This window comes from Cavia porcellus, unplaced genomic scaffold, assembly GCF_034190915.1.
Source record: "Cavia porcellus strain 051 isolate PalLab524CR breed Dunkin Hartley unplaced genomic scaffold, mCavPor4.1 scaffold_11, whole genome shotgun sequence".
NCBI classification, from domain to species: Eukaryota; Metazoa; Chordata; class Mammalia; order Rodentia; family Caviidae; genus Cavia; species Cavia porcellus.
In genome coordinates, this window is record NW_026947494.1 from 54,524,047 (window position 1) to 54,537,062 (window position 13,016).

The 13,016-nt window shown below is 36.5% G+C and overlaps 1 non-coding gene across 1 annotated transcript; it reads left to right on the forward strand.

The window, feature by feature from the left end:
- The first annotated feature begins 762 nt into the window (after window positions 1-762).
- Window positions 763-899, forward strand: LOC111754797 (small nucleolar RNA SNORA2/SNORA34 family). Its single transcript, XR_002789466.1, has one exon. It is a non-coding gene; the product is annotated as a small nucleolar RNA SNORA2/SNORA34 family (small nucleolar RNA).
- Window positions 900-13,016: the final 12,117 nt, after the last annotated feature.

Here is a 13,016-nt window from a genome sequence, read left to right on the forward strand (position 1 = left end):
TTGAACCTTTTTGCACTGATGGAGGCATGTAATGAAAGAAATCTGAATTACTAGTGGCAGTGATGAAGGAGGAAAATGATTTGAAGTATATTCAGTCAGTAGAATGCACAAGATGAAGGAAATGATGGACAGGGATGGGTCAAAGATAACAATAGGATCTAGGCATGGTGGTGCATGCCTGTAATACCAGCACTCTGGAGGACTTATGGAAGGGGGTTGCAAGTTCAAACCGTTTGTGCAACTCAGCAACTTAGCAAAATAAAAAACAAGGAGTGGGGGGGGGTGGAGCTAGGGATACGACTCAGTGTGAAGGTCCTGGATTCAACCTCAGCATGGGAGGAAAAAAAGACAGGCAGCTAGCATGGGATACCAAGTAGATGGTGAGGTCAACCATGTAAGTAGGAAATTAAGGACAATGGAAGGAAGAGAATGATAGGGGAAGAAGACAATAACGGTTTCAGTGTGTAGCATGTAAGGTGCTTCTGGTATATCCAAACTGAGATATTTGCTTACAGGTGGGCAGGTGGTTATCCAAGGCTGAGGAGAGGGGTTTGGGCAAAAGATGTAGTACTTAGGAGCTACTGGCTTAGACAAAGTATCTAGGACCAGGGGAATAGATGAGATCTACTGTGCAGATCTACATAAGGTACATGGGATAAATTAGTGAGATTTTTTTCTAAAATATTGATAACTTCAATAAGATCAACTAAGTAGAATAGAAATGTGTTATTAAAAATACAAAAGAAAAAAAGAAAAAAAACCCTGGCCCTGAATCAAGGCCAGCTGCTTCTTGATGCTGTTGGTTTCAAGCAGGAGCCTAAAGAGATGTCTTTCTATGGTCTGTTGGCCATTTCAGAACTTGGGCAGTGAAATGGTCAATTCATTAGAAAGAAACAGCTTGAAGCAACTCCTCACCCCCACCCCTGTGAGTGGCTGTGAGTGGCCCAGGACAGGAGCCACTGGCATTCACTGGGACCCGCGCCATGCTGGGACCTGGAGTGACGGGAAACCAAGCAACCTCTCCCTCCCCTGGTGAGTGGCTGTGAGCGTGGCAGACTCTGGTGGCCCAAGATGGGACCTGTGCCATGCTGGGACCTGGAGCGCTGGGAAACCAAGCAACCCCTCCCCCCACTCCCGCCTGTTTTGTTTGTTAAACTTTAATATACATGAAAGTATGGACAGCTATTTTGAAGAGAATGAGAGATTCTATGACAGCAATTAGTGACTTCCCTATTGTCTGGTTTTGAAGACCTAAATCACCTTCCTCATTCTGTTTGGATCAGTTTTATACTATGTTATTCTGTATGAATTCTCTGTGTGTGAAGACATGGACAACTATTTGGAAGAAAACAAGAGACAATATAATAGACAGTGAAGATCTCAGGTCATCTAGCTTTGAAATTTATCTCTCTTACATTGCTTTCTTATGTCCTATTTTGGTCTGTTTTGTTGTGTTTAATTTTACCCCCTTTTAAATAAAAAGTTTTTAAAAAAATTTAAAAAGCCCACAAAGAAAGACTTGCATGATGGCACATACCTGTAATCTCAGTGTTCTGGGAGCCTAAAGCAGGAGGATTACAAGTTTGAGCCTGGGCTGGGCAACCTTAGTGAGACTCTGCCTCAAAATAAAAAAAAAAAAACGGGCTGAGAATGTAGCTGCAAAGTCCACAGTACACACACACACACACACACACACACACAGAGAGAGAGAGAGAGAGAGAGAGAGAGAGAGAAAGAGAGAGAACAAAACTGAAGCAACATATTATTATCTTGGAATGCCCAAGATGGCTCAAAAGTTGAAATAAACATGTAAGAAAAGTTGCTTTGTGGGGGGCAGGCGCTGTACTGCTAATTGAAGGACCTCATGTTTCTTCTACCTAATGTGCTTATTAACTTGTGCTATGAGAGGTATAAATGCTGACTATAGCAGTTATTTCTCCCAAAGTTGTACTTTCTGTCCTGTGCCTATGAATCAGTGTAGCAGCTCTCAGGCAAATGTTGAAGAACTGAAGTTAAATTTGTCTTACTAAAAGTGTCATTTCCCAAATATTTTTATTTATTTATTTAATTTTTGTGGTACTGGGAATTGAACTCACAACCTTGCGCTTGCCAGGCAGGCACAGCATTTTAATTTATAAGGACAATGGTTTGCATAAGTGTCCATCTAAAGGCTATATATTGTAGGTTTGTCCCCAGACTATGGTGCAATTGGGAGGTAGTGAAGCCATTAGCAGGGAGGCCCTCAAAGGAGAACTGAGGTCATTGGAGGGGTGCTCTTGAAGAGGACTGTGGGACCCCAGTGTCTCTCTCTCTCTCTTTTGCTTTCTGGCTGCCATGACATAAGCAGCTTTTTATGCTATATTCTCCTGCCATGTATGCTTTACCCTAGACCTGGGTCAACTGGGCCAACTGACCATGGACAAAAATCCATGGACTGAAACCTGAAATCATAAAATCAAGTAAACCTTTTCCCTTTGAAATTGGTTATCTCAGATATTTTGATACAGTAATGGAAAGCTGACTAACACAGAAAGGAATCCCTAAAAGAACCAAAGTTTTGTTTAGGTAAGAAATGCTGCAGGAAAATGAAGTAGAAGGGCAAAACAGTTCTTTGGAAAGCTGCTTTTTATTTTCCTCAGATATCATGAGCATAGAAATTCATGGAATATCTACTAAGCACTTTCTCTACCTTTAACTAATTTAATCAAGTAGTCTGACAATTTAGTATCATCTGTAATGCTCTTGAAAACTGATTTCTGTAAAGTCCCTTTTGTATCAGAATGCACAGTTAAGTCAGAGGGGCTAATTCATATTCGGAATGTTCTAAAGCATAGAAGTAACAAAGAAGACTAAAATTGGCAGCCACACAAGAAATAATGAGCTGAGAACTACATAAGCTTTCTATGGAATTACATTCAGAGGAAAGAACAACATCCTTGTGCAAAAAAAGGAAGAAAGAAAGAAAGAAAGAAAGAAAGAAAGAAAGAAAGAAAGAAAGAAAGAAGAGAAAGGAGGAGAGAAGAAGAAAGAAGAGAAGAAGGACTGGGAGAAGAAGGGGCAAAGCTATCAATACTGGTGCCTCATAAATTAAGAACTCAGAGACCACTGGCATTTGGAAGACAAGCATAAGACATGCTAAATGCATCATATCTACTTTTAAAGTTTGTTAATTTTTATTGATTATATAAAATTACAAGTACTTCTTTTATGTAAACATTGAAAAATATGAAAGAATAAAACAGAAATTAACTGGGCATAGTGGTGCATGCTTGTAATCCCAGCACTTGGGAGGCTGAGGCAGGAGGATTGTTGCAAGTTCAAGACCAGCCTGAGCTACAAACTGAGCTCATGGCCAGCCTGAACAAGTAAGATCCTATCTCAAAAAGAAAAAAAAATTAATCATGACTCTATATCCAATGTTATTTTGCTGTATATTTCTTATTCATTTTCTCCAAATATATGTATATATAATTCTTCTCTATTATAGTATATTTTAAGTTGTGTTGATTTCTGAAATTATTGGCTACATTTAATTTATTTTTCTCCAAAAAGAAAAAAAGACATTCTCTTAGAATTAAAGAGCTACAATGTATGATTTCCTAAAATTTTAATTGTATAGCATTTTATTTCTAAGTAATGTGTTCACATTAGGATAAATAGTAAAAATTTAAAAGACTTTATTTAGGAGTACTTTGTACGGAGGAAGAGCTGTAAGAGCAATCAAAAAATGACTCAGGAAAACTTAGTAAAGTCCTAATCAAATAATATTAGATGCCCAGATATTCTACTACAGTATTTTCCTTTTAAATTTTAATTGACATGGGATAAGCTGTACAGATTTATGGGATACAATAGGGCTCTTTCTATCAAAATGTCATAATGACCAATACAAAAAAAAAAAAAAAACAGAGATCTGGTTCAAGGTTTTATTCTCAAATAACGTAAAGCAAATAGTGGGGTTGATTAAGAGGTGTTAAAACAAGATCCAAATTTTCTGAAAAGTAAGGGCTATTAAAATATCAATTGAAAAATGCACATAGACTCTTTCAAACTTTGACATGGGTAGAGTCAGGATAAATATTATTTTAATTAGTTAACTAACACTGAATAATATATATGATGTAAAATTTCAAACAATATCAAAATGGAAATTCTCCCCCACACCCTAAGCCTTGCCTTCTGCTCTCCATCCTAGAGGCAATTGTTGGTAATTTCTTATATATCTTTTTCCCAAAGATACATTATGAATATAGAATCACATATTAAAGCATAGCATCTTGATACCTCATATACTATGGCATTTTCTTTAGAAATGTCAGGTCCATAAATATTATCATAGATATATAGGCAAATTACTCAATGATCTGTAATATTTTAATATCATACTGATATATTTTTATAAAATATATAATGATGCTTTTGCAGGTAAGCAGATTTCATTTTACATTTAAGTAAGCATCTAAGGACCTTAAAGGATGTGACCTAAGGATTTCATAAATCTATAAGAATTAGAACAAGTCATCACTTGTTTGGCCATTATCTCAAATTTCCTGTCCTCTCTTATGCTTACATCTTGTTCCAGTTTAATCAAATAAAGAATCTTGCTATCTCCACTATTCTCTTTCAACCTGTTATATTGTGCAGAACAGTCTTTTATTTATTTCCTATAGATCATCTTCTATTTTTCAAAAAAAATTTTTTAAGAACCCACCTCTTCTAAGAGATTGACCCTAGAACATTCCAACCTTTGGAGATAATTCAGCGTGACTCAGGAATGCTATGGATTCATTTTCCCCTCAAGTCTGAAGCAATTCTCTCTTTCTCTCTCTTTTTCTCTCTTTCTCTCTCTCTCTGAGTTTTTCAGTTCAAAAACCAGCATTCTCTTCCACATATAAACTATCTCGAGTTGGATTGAAACTTGACTAATACAGATGCCTCTTTATGGTTAAGTTCTTCCTTTCATCAGGCCCCAAATGCTCCCTTTGAAGCAGCCACCCATTTGCATTTTCTACTTATAAAGTGAGATTAAAGCTATTTTTTCCCTCTTCTGCATAACAGCTGTTCCATTAGAGAACACGATCGTGCCTACCAAACACCATTCCCTTTTCTTTTCCAGGTTAAACTCCTTTGCACTTTCTGCTTGTACTATGTATTCTGTCTCAGTCTTTTGACTAAGATCAAATGTATACATGTGGTATGTTTTCCGGGTATTTCATTATATCAGTAGCTCCTAGCTTTCTGTATCTGTCTTAGTGAGATTTCCATAACCAAATACAGTATTCTATCACTGAGTAAATTGATATATGCCCAAACCCCTTTCCAAATCACTGAGGCCAAGGTTTGATCCAAGCTAGAATTTATAGGATAGTTGTGAAAATGGACCTTGCTAGCTCAGGTCTCTGGGGTATAAAGCAATGACAGTTGGTGACTGCTTCCCAAAAAAGTGTAAAGCAAAAGTGAGAGCCACTCTAGAACACTAAAAATAAGGGGAACAGAGAGAAGGCAAGAGTTGGATTTGAAGTAAAGAGTTATTAACCAAGAGTGGTTAAAATTGAAATGTCATAACCTGTTCTCATTACAATTTTGTATGAAGTAAAGTCTAAATATTTCTATGATAATAAAACCCAGAGACACAGGCACCAAGAGCTGAATCTTCTTACAGCATTCTGCCCAAAACATTATGTGGGGCAAACAAAATGAAAGTTACTGACCTCAATTAATAGGACATTTACTGCCTTAAAATGTTGATTAATGTGGCCTTGGGCAGCAGTAGCTTTCTTAGTAGAATAGTACACTGGACTCAGCTGAGATTGTGGTCAATCAAAGCCATTAGGTCACTTTTATATATGAACTGTAGTCCTTAGCAGTACACAATTCTGTACTTATGCAACTTTCCCCTCTTAATGACAGGAATTTCATTTATAATTGCTAGCATTTCTTTTCTGAATATTCTACCTAATTTAGAGGACAAATGCTTTGTAGTTAGGGAGGGCAGGTAACCTGATTCATCCCGTTTTTGGCTATCTGAACTTGGGTAAACTGCTTTACTTTTTAAATGTTTTTTACATAGCTTTTTAAAATGAATCACATTGACTTTGCCCCTAACTTAATCATTTTTCTATCCACTCATTAATTATTCATTCATTCAGCAAATTCATGCCTTCCACATCCCAGGCACTGTGCTAGATTTGCAGTAAATTCCTCTTTTCCTTTTTTTGGTACTGGGGATTGAACCCAGAGCCTCGCCTGTGTTAGGGAAGCACTCTACCACTGGGCTACACCCTTGATGTTTAAAATTTTTTGCAACTTTTTCAACAAGGTCTTGCTAAAATTGCCCAGGCTGGCCTGAAACTTGTCATCCCTTTGCCTCAGCCTCCAAATAGGATTACAGGTGTGTGACATCACATCTAGAAGTAAATGCTTTTTCTGAGGTTTCATTAGATTCACTAATAAAATTTTTGCACAAACTTGATTGAAGGATCAATTCATGGACACATCTCTTATCTCCAACTTTTTTCCTAAGTGGATAACTAGATATAAATCTCATGAAAGTCAGAGTATGATGGTTGCCCCTGATAGAAATATGATTAAGTAAATGATTTCCCAATCCACAGGCATAGTTATATAAGTTATTTTCATGAAATACCTCACACTGGGTGGACAGCAGAGTTTAGAGCCTCATAAGGATTATTAATGGAAGAGTGAGGGCCAGTCTAGAATGCTTAAGAAGAAATAGTCAGTGTATTTAGTCTCATAAATAATGTGCTTCTGGTGAGGTTTTTGTTTTCAGAAAATTAATATTCTTAATAATTTCCAACCAAAAAGAGAAATTGTGGTATGTTAACTCCTTGGAATAGTGTGCAACACTGAAAAAACAATTACAGTTACATGTAGCCATTTGGATGAATCTTATAAAATAATGTTAAGTGAAAGAAGTCAGGCACAAAATAACATGCATTATATTACTCTAATTCTATACAGTATAAAAACAGGCAAAAGTTATCTGTGCTGTTAGAATTTGTCTAGTAACTATCCTTAGGGTAACTAGTGACTGGAGGGGAGTGGCAAAATTTAGCAAGTATTTTATAATACTGGTCTTTAAAGTATCAATTACTGAACAATCCTGCTGTCATCATTTAAGACTTTCATGCAGAAATGAGACTTATATGCATAAAATACATGTGAGCTTATAAAGGGGCTAAAAATACTTTGCAAAGTGCATCAGAAACATTATCAAATTTATATTTATCATAGAAGTGATTACTTCTTAAAATCCTTAGTCATCACCTCTGCATCCTTTTCAGTCCCAGTAAGCTTTTGGAGATTGGTTGCAGGACCCAAGTGTCTGGCAGCCTTTCTGTTAGACCAGCTGTCAATGACTGAAAAAAAAAAAAGCAAGCTCTCAGTTGCACAGTGTGTGTCAAGTCAAGCAGTTCTATAAAAGGAATACTTGATTCGATCCTCAGTGGCCAGGATCTGGCGCCCGGAAGGCGATTATAGCTATGTCCGGTATTTATATCAACCTCAGTCACTCACTGTCTACCAACTGGGTCTCATAAGATGCTCCAAACTCCATATTTAATTCACATGAATTACTTGTTGATTATCCACACTGCAGATTAATTGCAATAAATTTTCTTTGTCCTGGGCCAGCTCCTTATGCTCTCTATTTTCCTTATTGTCCAGTGGGTGCCTGCACAGAGTAAAAGGCAAGCTAATTTTGATATTCATGTAAGTCAGTGGTTTTCAAATAGGAGTGATATTTTCCTCCTCAGGGAGCACTTGGCAATGTGTGTAGGTGTGTTTGGTTGTCACAGCTGGGCAGGGTGGGGGTGATTTTGGAATCTAGTGACAAAAGCCAAGGATGCTGTTAACGTCTTACAATGCACAAAGACAGCCTATACAACAAAGAATTCTTCAGTCCTAAGTGCCAATAGCATTGTTGAGAAATCCTGTCCTAAATAAAGATGAGATAGGAAGCAATTTATAATTAAATATTTTTAATTGAAGCATGGTTGATGGGGGTACATTTGATATTCCCTGTGCATGCCTTTCAGTAATTACTTACAGGTTCATAGCCTTCAGATCAGGATGATAGATATACTTTCTTTTCACATGGAAGTGGCTGGTCTAGGTCTTTTGTACAATGGCTGGGGCACGTTCATGGGCAGTAGAAATTCATATGAAGAGCTTTTTATACAATCTTAACAAGGGGTGTGGTGGGCTCTGGGAATTGAACCCAGGTTTTTGCACTGAGCCACATCTTCAGCCCTTTTATAAAAAGTTGTGACAATGTTAAGTCACTAAGTTACCGGGCTAGGCTTGAATTTGCAATCCTCCTGTCTCAGTCTTCAGTGTTAAATCTTTGGTCTAACAGGGCCAAGCCTCTGGGTTTTTGGTCTTTGCATGTTCGTCCAATTCGTTTATGTTCCTTATATAGCTCAAAGGCATACTTCATTATCCTCATTTGACTCTGATTGAGTCACTTGCACGCTCCATTCTGACTGCATAAATTCTTGGCACCAACTTTACTTTCTCATCTTCATACTAAAAATGTGGTTAATATTCATAATTTTAATTGCTCTTCACATTTGTTTCAGTAGTGATCTTGTAACATGGCCACATTTCTTGTCATTGTCTTGACAGCTCTCAAAACACCATCCCTTATTTTAAATGAATTCATTATTGTATTTTATTTGAGAAAATTAAGTCAATGCATTGCAAACTTATAAGCAAGTTTCCTACTTAAATACGTTGTTATTTCATGGCTGTTCATCTGTGCTTTGAACCCTACATAGATTATTACGCTTCTAACTTGAGCCTTTCGTATCTGAAGAGTCAGTTCAGGTGTCTCAAAACATACTGTTAATGTTCATCTAGAAACATGGCCATGTCTGGTTCAGAATTTAAACTCACATTGGCATCTAAAAGAGTACAGGTGTCCTTAGAGGAGCTCCAGGCTATGCCAGAAGACCCCAGTAAGTTTAAAGTTACAAACATTTAACCAGAACTGACTCCTTAGAAATTTGAAGTGTGAAGAAAAACGGGTCTAGAAAAAGTGTGCTTCCCCTTGAGTATACTAGCAAAGGATACACTTTAAGGGTCCAGCCTGGGAGATAAATGTGTGAGCTATGTTTTTTAAACTCTGGCTGAACCCAAACCACAGTCCTCTCCACAGACCCTACAGCCTCTGAAGTTTTTGAATCTAGAAAGGTGATTTGTTGGCTCTTTTCTCTAGCATTTCCAGAAAACTGCTGATTTCATCTTGCAAAAATGTCTTCAAAATGCATTGTAAATTGCATCTTCTTGTTGACTCTCCCTTTAACCAAAATAAAGTAAATGGACCATAATTATCATTATTTAACATGCCTAGAAAATAATAAAAATATTAACAATAGGAATAATTTCTCTGAAGCTCCATTAATCAGTTTTTAAAACATAGCTGAAACTCCGAAGTTTAAAAGTAAACATGACAGACTGTTTAAGTAAACTCATAGCTGGAAAGTTATGACCGAATTTTTTTATAACTACAGGGATGCTGTGTGACAAGTCCCTATATGGAAATATAACAGCTGGTATAGTCAAATGACCATAATCAAGGAGATGAAGAGCAGTGATGTTGTGTCAAACAGACCCTGAGTCAAATCTCAATTTTGCCACTAAGATCAGCTATGTGGTTTTTGGAAAATTATTTAAATATTCTTAGCCTCAGTTTCTTGACACTCAAAATAGTTATTACCATTACTTATCTCATGAACTTTTGGGAATATTAAATGACATATTGTGTGTAAATTACTTCCTCAGCTCCTCAATAAGTATTTGTTTATATTTATAAATTTTATTTATTTACTAACTTTACAAGGGACCAAACTCAGGGCCTCACACATGCTAGGCAAGTGCTCTACAAATTATAATTCCTTTTTTTTTTTTTGGTACTGGGTATTGAACTCACAGTCTCGCATTTGCCAAGCAGGCACTTACGCTACTGAGCAAAACCCTTGGCCCTTACAAATTACAATTCTTATACGGCAAATAAGTAATTATGTCTTGGATACTTGTTAAGGAAAACAACTGAAACATAGCAAGATTATATTGCATTAAGTTTCAAATAATTTTGGTATAAACTGAAGCAGTTTTTTAAAAATTTTACTTCCTTGTGCTATCTGGTTCTGAGATAAACATAACGAGGAGGTTTATTTTGGCTCATAATTTGAAAAGTTTCAGTTGTTGATTGACCCATGGCTTTTGTTCCTGTGTTAAGGCAGTACATCATGGTAGGAGTGTTCAAGAAAGCTACTGCTCATGGTGGACAGGAACAGGAAGTGAAAAAGAAGGGAAGCCTGGGGTCCAATATCCCTTTAAGGGCCTTCCCTCAGTGACCTAAGTGCTGTCCAGTAGCACCCCACCGCCAGAGTTTCTACATTTTCCAGAAAGTTTACAAGATGATAATTAAAACTTTACCACATGAGCCTCTGGAGGACACTTATCCAATTTTTTTTTTTTTTTTTTTTTTTTTTTTTTTTTTTTGTACCAGGAATTAAACTCACAATCTCGCCCTTCTTAGGCAGGCTCTGTGCCCTGAGCTGTATCCCCAACCCCTCCTTTTCTATTTTGCATTGCAGTAAAATACACATAAGATTTATTACTGTTTTGATCATTTTTAATTGCACAAGTTAATGGAATTAAATACATTTACAGTGCTGTAAAACTATCACTGCTATTTGCTTCTAGAATTTCTTCATCCCAAATACCAGTTTTATTTTATCTTATTTTATTTATTTATTTATTTATTTATTTATTTGTCTTTTTCCTTTTTATCAGTACTGGGGATCAAACTCATGACTGCCTGCTTGCAAGGCAGGCGCTTATGCCGCTGAGCTAAATCCCCAGCCCCCAAATACCAGTTTTATATCCATTAAATAATAGTTGTACATTCATATTGTCATTTTAAAGTAATTATTTCATTATTGTTTAATTTTTGTCATGTGAGACATTGAAATCAGGCTTCATGTCTTATCTTTTTATGTAAAGGAAAGGACATTTTCCTTTAATATTAAACAAATACATCATTACTTAGAAAATTAGAAAATGTAGATTAAAAATAAAAATGACAAATCTAACCTTCACTTGCCACAGATAAGTGGCATCAATATTTTGGTATATGATTGCCACAGTTTGCTTTTACAAACATACACTTGAAGTATGCACATGTGTGTTTGTAAATATACATATATATATACATACACACACACACACACACACATATATATATATATATATATATATATATATAATGAATTCTATTTTCTAATAATTTAAAAAGTTCTTTTAACTAGGTAACCATAGTTCAGCTGAGGTGAAAAATGATCATGAGGAGCCAGGCATGATGGCACATGCCTATAATCCCACCATTCAGGAGGCTGAAGCAGAAGGATTGCCAGGGTTCAAGGTCAGCCTGGGTTACAAAGTAAGCTCAAGGCCAAGTTGAGCCGTAGAGTGAAACCCTGTCTCAAAAAGACCAGGGGAAAAAAGCCATGAGGAAGAGAAAACAAGAGCTGAGCTTCATTTTGAAAAGATTTTAATGGGGAAGCAGCAAGGGGAGAAGAACCAAAATGACTCGTTTGTATGCAGATTACCTCATTTTTCACCTGCTTGCAAGGCAAGTACTTATGCCGCTGAGCTAAGTCTCCAGCCAGATTACCTCATTTTAAGACTATTTCTCAGTGCACGACTGCCATGATCTTGAGAATTACTCAGCCTGCAGCCTAGTTATCCTCTTCATGGTGTCTCAGAGTAAGCATAAGTTAGGGGAAATCTTTGAAAACTGTAACACTTAAACTAAAACTAATATAATGACTGTCTCTAAAGGGAGACATCAGCACATCACTACCAGGGTCGTAGAAAAAGGAAAGAAAGGAGACTTCTCTGAATAGATTTTTCTATATAGTTTGGCTATGTAAATTACATAAATGCTTTCAAGTAAAATAAAGTTGGAAAAAAGAAATTTATAAAAATATAAAATATAATGAAACTAGTAAGCCTGTCTGGAACTGAATTAAAAGCATTATAAGAAATGAGCTTAATTATCAAGTCAGTAATACAAAAAGGCACAATGAAAAAGACACAAAGGAATTATTTTAAGGGTACACCTTAATGAAATGTATTCTAAGAGTAAATTGGGTATTGGGGCTGGGGATTTAGCTCAGCGGCATAAGTGCCTGCCTTGCAAGCAGGCAGTCATGAGTTCGATCCCTGGTACCGATAAAAAGGAAAAAGACAAAAAAAAAAAAAAAGAGTAAATTGGGTATAAAGAAGTCGTGAATTTGCCAGTGTGGTGGCATATTCATATAATGCCAGCACTTGGGAGACTGAGGCAGGAGGATGGCCTCAGGTGCAAGGCCACCCTCGAGACCATAGTGAGACCTACTTTTAATAATAAATGAGAAAAAAATCACAAATGTATCCTGTAGCCTATTTCAGAGGTACTATCCCATTATTACTAATAACTATTTAAAATACACTATAGTTAAATGCAAATAAGTAATTACATTGATATTAGAACAGATTTTCAGCATAAAAGAAGCAAATAGAAAGTAACAAATTCATTACAGATTCCATTGTTATGATGTTAAGTCTGAATTAGAAATAACATTATTGTAATCATTTTTCCCTTTTTGAATACAGATAGTCTCTGACTTCGATGACTGGACTTGTGATTTTTCGACTTTACAGTGACAAGTGACATGTATGTGGTAGAAATCCCTGCTTCACGTTTTAAATTGGAATCACTGACCCTTTCTTGAGCCAATAACATGAGGGTGAGCCCTCTCTTGATGCTGGACAGCAGCAGTGCTGGTCAGCAACACTGTCACAAAATGACTGTCCCTCTGCAGGGTACTCTGTTGTCAGGGATTCAATAACTCACCCGAGATACTCAGTATCCTGTCAAACAGGCTTTATATTCGATGATTTTGCCCAATTGTTGCCTAATGTAAGTGTTTTGAGTACGTTTAAGG